The sequence below is a fragment of the Anomalospiza imberbis genome, chromosome 4 (assembly GCF_031753505.1).
Source record: "Anomalospiza imberbis isolate Cuckoo-Finch-1a 21T00152 chromosome 4, ASM3175350v1, whole genome shotgun sequence".
Classification (NCBI taxonomy): domain Eukaryota; kingdom Metazoa; phylum Chordata; class Aves; order Passeriformes; family Viduidae; genus Anomalospiza; species Anomalospiza imberbis.
Window position 1 is genome coordinate 1,692,365 of NC_089684.1, and position 12,594 is coordinate 1,704,958.

General features: G+C 40.1%; 1 long non-coding RNA gene across 2 annotated transcripts in view; it reads left to right on the forward strand.

The window, feature by feature from the left end:
- Positions 1-37: 37 nt before the first annotated feature.
- The window catches only part of LOC137472096 (uncharacterized), a 65,515-nt gene continuing 52,958 nt past the window's right edge, over positions 38-12,594 (forward strand). For both annotated transcript variants that reach the window (XR_010998016.1, XR_010998015.1), the window contains exons 1-2: positions 38-169; positions 9,312-9,440. This is a non-coding gene — a long non-coding RNA (uncharacterized lncRNA). The remainder of the gene's footprint in view (positions 170-9,311; positions 9,441-12,594) is intronic.

A 12,594-nucleotide genomic window follows, 5' to 3' on the forward strand; every position in this document is an offset into this window, starting at 1 on the left:
CCGGGAGAGCCCGCACTCGCCCCGGAGCGCCCGCACTCGCCCCAGTGCCCGGAGCCCCCCTGAACCCGCCCGGCACCGGGGAGGGGGGCAGCGCCCCGGCCAGGCCGGGGGTGGCTGGCAGGGGGAGAGGGACAGCCCTACGGGTTGACTCCGGGCAGCGGCTGCCGTGGTGAGGGTCGGGCGCTAGCAGGGCTGTGGGGGAGGCAGGGATAGAGGGACAGAGCCGCCGGGGCGGGGAGAGGGTTCTGCAGCGGGGAACGGGGGTCGGTAGCTGCCGTGGTCCCGGAGGCATCCCCCGGCGGGTGCCCGCCGCCCTCTCTGCGGCTGCTGCTCGCACTCGTCTTGGGCCGCTTGGGCTTGCCCCTCTTCCTTCTTTGTTAGCCTTTTAATGGAGGGCGCGGTGAAAGTTACAAGGTTAAGGAAGAGCTCTTTGTCCCCGGGCTTTGTTTCCCCCGCTCTCTCCCCGAGTGTCCCCAGCCCTCGCAGGACGGCTCGGACGCGCCCGCGGTGCCGCCGCAGCCCGGCGGGCAGCGAGCCGCGCTCCCCGCCGCTGTGCCACAGAGGCGGGCTCTGCGGGGAAGCGCCTGATCTGTTTCGCCTAAAGTAGCCCCAGTGGGGAAATGCTTGGGCTTTCCAGGTGAACGCCAGCCTCTAATGGAAGCTTGAAGCCTATTGCATAAGTGTTATGCATTTATAATTGTTACAGTGCCTTTTTTTTTTTTTTAACGTTAGAAGGCTGTCATAAATCCAGACGTTTCGGATAAATATAGCAGTACCTTTAAAACCTTCCGAGCAAAGCTTGCACATAAGGAAAATTAATATATATATATGGCCGTATGAAGGGAGCAAAGCTATACTTATCTTCAGCTGTATTGCATGTATGGCAGGCTGGAAGATGATGCTAAAGGTTGTTAAGAGAGCTGTAGGCAAAGATGGCATGATTGGAAATAACCGGACGCATCTGGATTTGCATCTAGGTATTTTGTCTGAGCTCAACTTCTCTAAGCTTCATCCTTTGCCAGTGGCTTTCAAGTTCCTAAAGTCAAAGAAAAAAGATGTTATGGTAATTCAAGCATGAAGGCACCATGGGTATATTTTAAACACGGATAGGAAAGATGGACTCTTACAGTAATTAATTTAAAAATTGAGTGAGTTAAGAAATGACAGTCTAAGGATCAAAGTAAGATAGATATCTGTAGTGTGAACTTGAGTTGTGATGGGATGTTGAGAATTGCTTTGAATTATTATGAATGGTTTTAATGGATTATGGATTCTGGTGTGGACATATCAAGCGTGATTTGACCCCTCACAAAGTATTTGACTTAGTTTTACTTTTACAAAAGTAAAACTCTGAAAGAAGTACTGTTAAACAGTAGTTTATTTTGCATTTCAGATTAGATTACTCCTGAAAATACAGAAGAAAAATAAAACTGGACAAATCCCAAGGGTTTGTGGGATTGGAATTAAGATAGTAAGGCTGTCCTCTGATGAAACAATTTAAAACAGTATAAAGGAAAACATGTTTCCACCGTTGCCTCTTCCAATGATTCCTATAAAAGCTCATACATTAGTGATTCGTGCAATCAATGCAATCAGCTGTTTTACATATTTTCCAGTGTAAAGGTACAATATACTCATGGCTTTGCCAGCATTAGCATCTTGGAGCAGAAGAATTGAGGTTTTTCCCATCATCTTTCCCTGCAAAACTGAAACAGTGAAAGAAGGGATTTGAAGTAGGATGGATGAATAGATGGGTAGGGAACCTGACATTTTTTTATTGCTCTCACCAATTGTAGAAATGTCTGGCATCTGGGAGATTATTTACAAGAAAGCTAGATTATATATTCACCTGGTCCTTATTCTCTAGGCATTGTTTTTTATCCGTGTTGGAAATGATGCTGGGCCTAGTTAAACTGTGATACTACCCAATGTTAACACTCGGTCTTTGAACTACAGTTCATTCTTTGGTTTTGGTATATTATTCCACCTTTGGCATATTTAACTAAACAAGGAAAAAAACCCTCAAATTTCAAGATTTTCACTGTGTTACCATCAGGATGTGATAGTTATGTAAGAGAGGAAAAAAAGATACTTTCAAGATTAGATAACAGGCAGCTCCACCACCCCTCCATTAAAATAGCACACACACAAAAATCCTTTTTTTTTTTTTTTTTTCCCTGCTGGTAGGGTCAGATAAATGATATTTTAAAACAACAAAGCCTTGCCATTGTGCAGTTCATGTGGGCCATTCTAAGAAAGACTTCAGGGACCGTCCTTTCCCTTCCTGCTGTAGAGCAGTATTGCACTGCTGGTTGTGGAAGCTGGTGGTTCCCATTCAGAAAGCTACCTGCAAAGCAGTGTGCCTTCAGTATAGTGAGGTAGAAGTAATTCCTTTCTTATGCTTTTTAAGGTATTGGTTGGATGTTTTTCCAAGCAATTCCTTGTATGTGTAGCGTGTGCAACCCAATTAGACATGAGATGACAATAAAACAGTGGTTTAAGTTGTATTTGACCCCACTTTTGGTAAATTAAGCACAATGATTCTGATTCAAGATCTTCAGAAATCAACAGCAGTATAAACAAAGTAAAGCAAGACCAACCCAGATTAGAGAACAGGCAGTGGACCTAAAAATTAATACCTACATACTGGAAATCTGGAGCCAAGCCCCATTTTTACAGGCCCTAGGCATATACGCTGTGAAGAAGTAGTTAACCCAAAGGATGTAGTTGTATTCTAAGAGAAATAATGGCTTTCTGGCTGTTTCTCCTCTTTTTCTTTGAAGGTAAATGCTAGTTACCCAGCTATTGTAACTTTTTGCAAAGATATGTGTAGCAAAGGCAAAATAAAATTAATTAGAGAAAGATTAGATTAGGCAAATAAGAGACATACTTAGAAAAGTATAATATTCCTGAAAACTATTTGTTCTACCAAGAAACACTTAAATATAATTTCTTCTAGGGGAAAAAATCCTCCAAAAAAAAGGAAATATCAAGCCATATTTAAAATTCTTGAATGGCTTTTGAAGACCTTAGCTGATAATGCTTGAGTTCCTTCAGCCCTGGTTAAGCAATAATGCTCAGAACCAACTATGATTTGTTTTGTTTCAGGTTTTCATGGTTGTTAAGTAGAATTTTGGGGCTTTAGTGAGATAGTTCTGGCAGAGAGATTTTTAAATGGAAAAATCCTCAGCATCACTGCAGTAAAATAGATCCTTTGTTTGTGCAATGTAGTGGTGGGCAAAAGTTGGTTTTGACTTTTTTTTTCCTTTTTTTTTTTTTTTTTTTTTGGTTAGGAGTAGTCCAAAAGCTGCATTTGCAGCTTGGTCTCAGAAGTTAGTTATGGTGAGCTGAACAGGGCTGGACTGTCAGCAGTAGTGTGGCCAGGAGGACCAGGGCCGTGATTGTCCCCCTGTACTCAGCACTGCTGCCACACCTCAAGTGCCGTGTCCAGTTCTGGGCCCCGCACTACAGGAAGGACATTGAGGTGCTGGCACAAGTCCAGAGTAGGGCAACAGAGCTGGTGAAGGGTCTGGAAAATTAGTCCTACAGGGAGCAGCTGAGGGTACTAGAGTTCATCCCAGAGACTAATCTTTCCAAAAAGAAAAGAATTTTAAATGAGCAGGATTTATTTTAGATTTTTTCTTTTGGCAAAGGCAAGAATTCTAGCATTTTTGTGAAATGTGTTAAATGCAGTGACTTCTGCTGCACAAAACCAGTTTTTAGCTGTGTAAATAAACTGCTAATTAACAGTCAAGTGCTCATTGAGATTTCCCTTCAGCGTGAAATCTGAATTCTGCTTCATAGCATAATAGTATGGCAACTGCCAGTGCATAAGGAGCAAACTGTGGATCTGGTCTGTCTAGACTTTAGTAAAGCCTTTGACACTGTTTCCCACAGCCTTCCCCTGGAGAAAGTGGCTGCTCATGGCTTGGACAGGTGCACTGCTCCTGGCTGAAAAGCTGTCTGCATGGCCAGGCCCAGAGAGTGGTGGTGAACAGAGTGACATCCACTTGGCAGCCAGTCCCTAGTGGGGCTCCCCAGGGCTCAGTACTGGGACAAATTTGGTTTCATATTTTGATCAATGCTCTGGGGGTAGGGGTCGGTCTCTTCTCCAAGAAACAACCAATAGAATGAGAAAGTGGCCTCAAGTTGCCCGAAGGGAGGTATAAATTTGCTATAGTAAAAACTTTCCTCACTGAAAGGGTGGTCAAGCATTGGAACAGGCCGCCTCAAGCAGTGGTGGACTCACCATCTATGGAGGGGTCTAAACCACATGTAGGTGTGCCAGTTAAGAGCGTGGTTTAGTGGTAGTCTTGGCAGTATTGGGTTAACAGTTAGACTTGATCTCAAAAGTATTTTCCAACCTAAATGATTCTCTGGTTCTATGTCCTCATTTTTGGGTCAGTTACAGTTTTGGAGGTGTCTGCCCACTTTGTCGAGAGAGCCCTGAGGAGCTCGCTCCTGCTGGGTGATTTTGGGTTTGGGGCAGTGACACCCAGAACCCAGGAGATGCTTGTTCCTTTTCTTCTTTCCCAGTTACCAGAATCCTAGTTTGTCTGTGGTGTTGAGAAGTCTAATCTCATCTCCAAAAACAACTGTTTTGAGTCTTAACGTACCAATGATAGGGACTGATTTTTTTTTCTCTCCAACTAGAGACTACTTGTTTTCAGTAGATCCATTGACACTTTTGAGATTTGTCTGAATGAGATTTCTCTCACTTTGACGATGATGATGATGATGATGGCAGAAATACTTGTCTTAAAAATACAAATGACAAAGATTGACCTCAGGGATTAAAGGTAGAGTGTATAAAATGCATGAAAGTTTAGACCAGATTTTATCTAAAGACATAAAATCTCAGCTAGGGGAGGCTGAGCTGACTAAGTTCCCAGATATGACAGAACTGACAGCCATGACCATCAAATGATCTGGGAAAAAAATCTGGGACACTGGCTGCAGATCAGCAAGCACAGTATTGCTTACAAGAAGGAAGAAAAAGGCATTCACCTAGTATAGACAATTAAGCTACCTCAATAGTATATTAGGGATGTAGATTCTAAAGTTTTTCACATTTTCAAGTGAATAACTAATGAGAGATATGAAGCTAACATGAATACCATAACCCATAACCCTTGAATTTACCTAACATAGATTAAAGTCAGCCTAAAGTCTGCTTTTGTTCTTGTTATGGAAATTATGTTCTGCAGACAGGCAGTGCTCAGGCTCTCATCTCTTTGGACTCGAGTAAAGCAGATGATATGATGAGCCACATGGAGAATTTTGACTGAAACAGAGTAAGATGGAATTGCTAAAAAGTTGTCAGGTCTGAAAGATCCTGTTAAAAGCCTATGGAAATGGATCATGAAGAACTTCCTGTCTGGAAACACACTTCATATGCATTTTTTAAGGATCAGCTTTAGTACTAATTTTACTTGATATTTTCATCAGTGACCCTGGCACAAAAAGGCAGGAAACTGATCTTCTGTTTTGGCAGCAAGAAAGAAAGTGATGACAATAAACTGAGGAGAAAAATGTCAGACAGGAAGAAACCAACCTGCGTGACTACTGGGGTAGTAGAAATGGGAGAATTGTAGTCATGCAAGTGCCAAACCATGTACATCTACTGAGAAAAATTATTGCTAGATCCTGAGAGTTTATTAATGGGAAATGCTTGAAGATGTGAAAGTACAGGAAGCTATAAAAAATTATATCAGCCTAGACTTTTTTTTTTACTGTTGAGATAAGGAATTACTCACTGTGCTCTCTGTGACTCTGGTGAACAGAGCCACACAACAGACAGTTCTGATCAGGTTATTTGTAAAAAAAAAAAAGACTAAGTGTAACTAAATGAAGGAAGAAAAAAGATAATTTGGGACAGATTTACCATACAACAAGAACTGGAGAAATGCTTGCTCCCCCACTGTCTTGCCAAAATGAAGATGGAGAGGGGACGTGATTGCCCTGTGTAAGTGATTTATGAGAACAGATAGCAAGTGACACATAAGAAAAATGATGAAGTAAATGACTAAAAGAAATTTAGATTAGGAGAATACTTCTGAGAATCTGAAGTGAGATTATGGGATGGTTTCTGAGAAGCAGTGGGAGGATTTGCAGGCTGTCAAACAGTGCTTGTTAATGCCAGGACAGGGATTATCTGACATGTTAAGCTGTTATAGCAAGGGACTGGATTCAGTCTGAAGAACAGAAAACAGTTAATCAGTAGGAGACAGGTTAGTAAATAGAAGAATAATTGACAAACTGCTACCTAAACTTAGTTCAACTATTGAGTCCACTCCTTAGTCTCAGTCATTGTTACACAGTGAATGTTTCAGTGTGTCTCTTCTCAAGGGGGCAATGAAGGAATGGTTGCAAAGTCAAGAGGACCACAATTTAAATATCCCCCAGGTCCTTGGAAAAAATACAAACTCACTTAGGGAAGAAGACTTTGGAGAAGGAGAGGGAACAACCTCTTCCTTTGAAAGACAGCAGGAATAAGGCATCCTAACCCTATGCTCAGGTTAGGATACCCAACACACTGGCAGGACTGACAGAGAAGGTAACTGCTGTCAGTGCAGCAAAATATCTATACCCACCTCATGGAGCCATAGAGAGGCATGTTAGCCACTACTTTTATGGTTGCCAAAATTGGGTGGGGAGAGAAGGCAGCAGAATCCAGGTTTAGCCACCTTGAGCTTCCTTTAGTAGCACTCCAGAGAGAAGTGCTCATGGGTGCTGCCCTGCCTCTGCAAGCCATGCATGGCCCTGGGAACTTCCCAGAGATTGTGGCTGTTTAAACCATTACCTTTTGCTTTCCACTCCTAAATGAGTGTTCTGCCATTCTCGCTGCTTTAGCTGAACTGGGCACGTTCCACTTCAGGTGGATCCAGTGAAGGACAGAGCAGGCCATGCTTATACCTTTGGTGATTGCTCTAAATGGGAAAAGAACAGTTGAGCTGAAGTTGAATCCTCTCATGGGAAATAAGCTTATTACTACTGATAAAATTTTTGTTGAATACCATTTTTTTATTTTTTAAAAATCCATACACAAAATCCATGTGTATGGATTTTTTAAAAATCCATACACATACAGCAAAACCCCAGAATAAACAGCCCTGTGAAAATGGCCATGCCAAATACTTCTCTGAGACATTTGACATCTCTCTAATAATATTTTTTGTAATTGTTTCAGAAGGAAAGTGTGCAACATAACAACCTGCAAACAATTCATACGTAGTCATGCCTTCCGTGTGTTAACTGCTGGGGAACGGCTTCAGATTGCTGCACATTATAAATTGTTGCTTATTTACCATGCCAGTCGGTGACCAAGGTAGCATATGTGAAATGAATTTGCAGTTTCTATTACTGTTAGTTGAAATTTTCCAGTGAAACATTTTCTCAAATTAAAAGGAAAAAAAAAAAGTTACCCTTACCCATCAATCAGGAAGACAATGCTTTGTAGAAGGGTATTTATTCAGATAATCTGACAAAACATGGGTAAGTTTTCATGAGAAGCATTTTCCAAATATGCATGAAGACAGCACTAGTGGTTTCTGTATATTTCCAGAATAGCTCTACCATGGGACTAGTCCCCACATGGCTCTAATCTGGTAAAGTCCCTGTTGTGGAACAAGAAAGTGATTTTGAGAAATCCATTTCTTGTCAAAGGTCAGCTCCTGGCTCCATAGCAATAGCCTCCTGCCATGTGTCTGTAGCTGCAGTTAAAAAACTTCCAAATTTCTACTGAATCAGCAACCAGGACCTTGCAGTTCTGGCTTCCAGCCTTCCTCACATAAAAACACGATATGCAAAATTAGTAATGATATATAAATATTAGAGAAAATCAAGTTTTTCTTGAGAATCCACAGTAATTTCTGACTTTTAGAAACAGATCTCTTTAGAAAAACTTTTTTTACTTCTTCATCCATGAATAAAAATATTTTGCCTCAGCTTTATGGTATTTCTTTTTTTCCTAAAGTAGTTAAAAGTCATTAAAATTGATGCTTGAAGTTTGAGTCACTTCAGCCCTGGCTAAGAAATAATGCTCAAAACCAACTTGGTTTTGTTTTGTTTCAGTTTGTTCTGTGTTGCTTAGTAGGCTTTTGGGGCTTTAGTGAGATAGTTCCAGCAGAGAGATTTTTAAATGGAAAAATGCTCAGCATCACTGCAGTTAAACAAACACTAACCCTTGTTTGTGCAACACAGTGGTAGGCAGAAGTTGGCTTTGAGTAATTTTTAGTTTTGAGTGGCCACAAAGCTGCATTTACAGCTTGGTCTCAAAAGTTAATTTGAACTGAACAAAGCTAGACTGCTACCACTGTCTCTAGCATTACTGTCCAACACTGCAGTGTGAATTTTCCAAGGGATCTTAATTCCCTTTGAGAAAATTTGAGCTATCAATTCTTAGTACTTTTGAAAGAAACCAGCCCAACAGTATGTTATTTAGTTACATGGTAATTATGCATGCACTAATATAAGAAAAAAATGACCACACATAGGATAAATAACTACATGTTAGAAAGAGACAGATCTCATTAAAAATAAAAAGGGAGGTAAAATATAATAGGATCTAAAATACTTAGGTAAAGACAGAGAGTTTATTGGCTTGATCCAATAAGGGACTTAAATACCTAAGGCAAGGTTTATGGAGAATTCAGGTTCCTAAGTGAAAAACTGAGATCGCAGCTCATGCAGCTACTGGCTAATCCAGGAGTGCCTAAAATCACAATTCTCTTCCTGGACTGTAATCTGTATCTTTAGAGTGTCTCGGATTTTGCTTTTGTGCACACTCAGTGTGCAGCCACTAGAGCAGTTTAGGCACTTAATTCACATTCAGCCATTTGCAGTCTTCAGCTGAAAAGTTCAAGGATGCTATTCTGTCCCAAGCCACACCAGGCACAGATTCACATTCTGGAATTCTTAGTTTGTTGTAGTTGCTTGCTTTTAACATGAAAGACGGAGAGGTGGAATAACCTTTTATTTAACAAGCCCTCTGTTAGATTATTGATACAAGGATAATTCTTGCACATCATTTCTGTTCCGACAGACAACAGAATTCTTTGCTTCATTGGGGCATGAGTTTTAACAGGAACAGGTCAGGATCATCTTTGTTTTCAATAACCCTGTCTCTTGCAGGGTAGGATCACTTTTCTGCCCTGTATCGATTTGCATCTTTTGTGTTTAATGGGGAAACACAAACAATGGGTTGCTGTACAGGAGGTGCTTGTTTTCTCATTTCCTTCTGTTAAACTGGCTGTGATTTAACAGAATACTGCAAGCCCTGCTTCTCATTCCTTTTTTTTCTTTTTTAACAGAATGGTAATTGGATCCTACAGTTAGAAGGACTTTAAGCTGTGAATTTTAAGCACGCTGTGTTATCTGTGTTGTGGCCTGACTTAAGTTTCTAAGGAATTGCAATAATGCTGCTGCATTTCTGGGGTTTGGTAAGTCTGGTAATTATACTTTGAAACTGTGGAACTGACTATCCTGGAAACACTAATAAATGGAGTCTCTCAGTTCCCTGTTTTCATGTTCATCGTATTTTTTCTTTTCCCATATGTTATAATATGTGGTTGTAGATTCTAAAGTATATCTGAATGCTTCTACATGTGCAAGGCTGTTGTCCACAAATACTCTATCTAGAGATAAAAGAAGATTTCATTTAATTTTTTTCCATTCCTGAAAATGCAATGCAACATTTTTTTTTTAAAACTCAAATGTATATTGAACGTAATTTGTCCATGCAATTGTAACAAGTTGCAGTCATACTGAGTCTAGGCTATACACTTGTTCACAGGAGGCTCTGTGGTGAGTAGCCCATCCCAAAAGGATTCTATGTGATATATTCTGTCCTTGTCATACTATATATAACCATTACATTGTAGGGATCTTTTTTAATGATTTGCATCCCTCAATTTCTGATTGCCCAGGAAGGGTTTCACAAGGCCTGAAAGACTGTGATAAGCCCATGCATATGAGAGTATTTTTAAAATCACATCATATATTTTATTTATCTTCATATTTTTACCTCTAGTAAAACAAAAATCACAATTTTTTTGGGTGAACACCTTATCCTACTGGGTTTTTCATGGGTTTGCTGACGTGCTGGATCTGTTTTACGTTTGTGTTTGGCTATGCTGGTATTGATAGATGACCTGAGAGCCCTGCCTTACTCCCAGTTCATGCTTGCCTTTCACTGGAGAGCTGCAAACCTGACAAGCTGTTGCCATAATTTTTCTTTGTGACATACTGTGGAGCCTTCTTGTTACAAAGTACTTGGTTTGTGTTCTGGGGCTCTCAGCTGTGGAGATTTGATGTATGGCTCACTCTTTCAAGTTTCATGGTTCCTGTAATATTTCATCTTTCTGCTGGTACTGATTTAACATCTCAATTCCTGGCCATGCATTTAAGCCAAAAGTTAACCATGTAGACTAGATGTAAGTATTTATTATTAATTGTAGAAATAGAAGCTGTGACGCGTTTTTCTTTGCTGTTTTTAAACATTGGAATGGACTGCTGAGGGAGGCAGTGAAATCACCATCCATGGAAGTGTTCACTTAAGTGTTCACATCCATGGACGTGGCACTTAATGCCATGATATAGTTGACAAGGTGGTGATCAGTCAGAGATCTCAGAGGTCTTTTCCAACCTGCACGATTCTGTGATTCATTAAAAAAGTGTTCTCAGAGGTTCTTTTCCTCGGTACCTGGATCACCTTAATAAAAATGGTTAGTGGAAAACTCTGGTGTTTACAGGACTAATTCCTGGGGGTAACAGTTTCCCAGAATTTTTGAGTTCTGCAGCACCATTAACAAAATTAATAGTTAGTAATTGATTTCAGGTTTAAAAGCAGGTTATAATGATTGTAGGGCTGAGTCTTATCTTAGACATAGTAGCTAAGTAAACTGTTCTGGTAAAGTAAACACTAATACATCAGAACAAAAGGTTTCTCAATAAGCTATTTGCTGATAAATTACAGCATAGCAGAGCTTGCCTGTCAAGAATGAAGCAAAGAAGGCGTCAGCATATAGTCTTTTTTTTATCCAGAAGTCTTTCTCATTGTAAAAGATTTACATTGTAAGAAAAATACCAAGTATTTGTAGAGGGAAGTTTGGGTAGAGTAAGTAATTATTGGGAAGGAAGAAGCAAAACTGAAGGTATATTTTTCAAAGACATCGTACGTGTATATTTACATAATGGGACTGAGTATATTTATACTAATGGGACTGAGATGTCCCTCTTTGCCTTGAAATCACCTCTTTGCCAGTGGTGTAAAGCTGGCAAGTCATGGATGTAGCTGCTTTCCTACTTTCTGGCATCACTTAAAGAAAAATATAGGTTGTGTTCAGATTGTACCATAGCTCAGATTTCCCTGTGTCTGCAGCCTTTTTGGGAGCACAGTGTTAACTGTAAGCAACCTCTGATCCTTCCTTTCCTGGCCCAGATAGAAGCATATGGGTGATAAAATGCATCAGTAAATTTGAAACAAGGCTTCAGTCTTGGTGCTACTTCATTTTGCAACGATAGCCTCCTTTCTGTAGATCCAAATAGAAAGATGTAATGCCTTTATCAATTCTTTCTGCAAATAACAGTTTCTCTTTGGAATGACTATGTTAAGAAATCTTGCTTTGAAATGACAATTTTAAGCTGATTACATAAGAAATAATAATGCCTATAGTTAGATTAATTGTTGTTTTGAAGTAAGGACTTGTACAACGTTTTTGTCTTAGAAGTTTAAGTTACTTGATTTTTTTTTTTTTTGTTTAATTTTAGTTTACAGAATAGTGGATTATACGTTCTCTTCCACTATTGATTCTATTGTATATCTTATTCCTATAATGATCATATTATTATTCTATAAAATAAAATATATGCACCAAAATATATATGTATATGTACCTGTGAAAAAAATATTTGCATATAAAATATCTAAATATATTTTGTAAAATTGCCTTTCCATTAGCTTCTTTAAGCATTATCTGGAAAAAGAAAGGAGTTTTAAATGAAAAGAGTAATAAGTGCTTTAAATATTAAAAAAAAAAAAAAATTAAAAATTACTACTTTTACCCCTGTTTGGACTTCTGTTATAAAAGTGGTGCAGTGTGCTCTTCTGCATTCCAAAAATTTCATACGAGTCAACAGCTGGATTGATTGAGTCATAATTTGTATTGTGTACCAGAAGGGTTTTTCACTTAAAAACTGCTTGCTGCACTTTTAGATCAGGGGAGGGACGTGCAGGTGGAGTCACTGGTACCAAGTGGGAGCTGCTGGTTGGGTTTGTCCTGCAGCCAAGGGCATGTGCTGCCCAGCGTGGGCTTGAAGGCCAGGCTGGACATGCAGCATGGACCTGGGGGAGCTGCTCTGCTTCCCTGCCGGTGGGGTCACTGCCCCTTGGTGTACAGTGGTCTTCTGCTCAGGATCACCACTGCATAGTAAAGGTTATAAAAAAGGAAAGGATCTTCTGAATTTTCATGAAGTGTGTGAGCCTCCCTCCAAAGCAACCTGTGTTAGTGCCATTAGTATTACCTGTGCTCACCTGTATTCCTGCTTTAAATGCTTTGAGAAGACACTGCTGTTTCTCCTGCAGTGGAGATACCA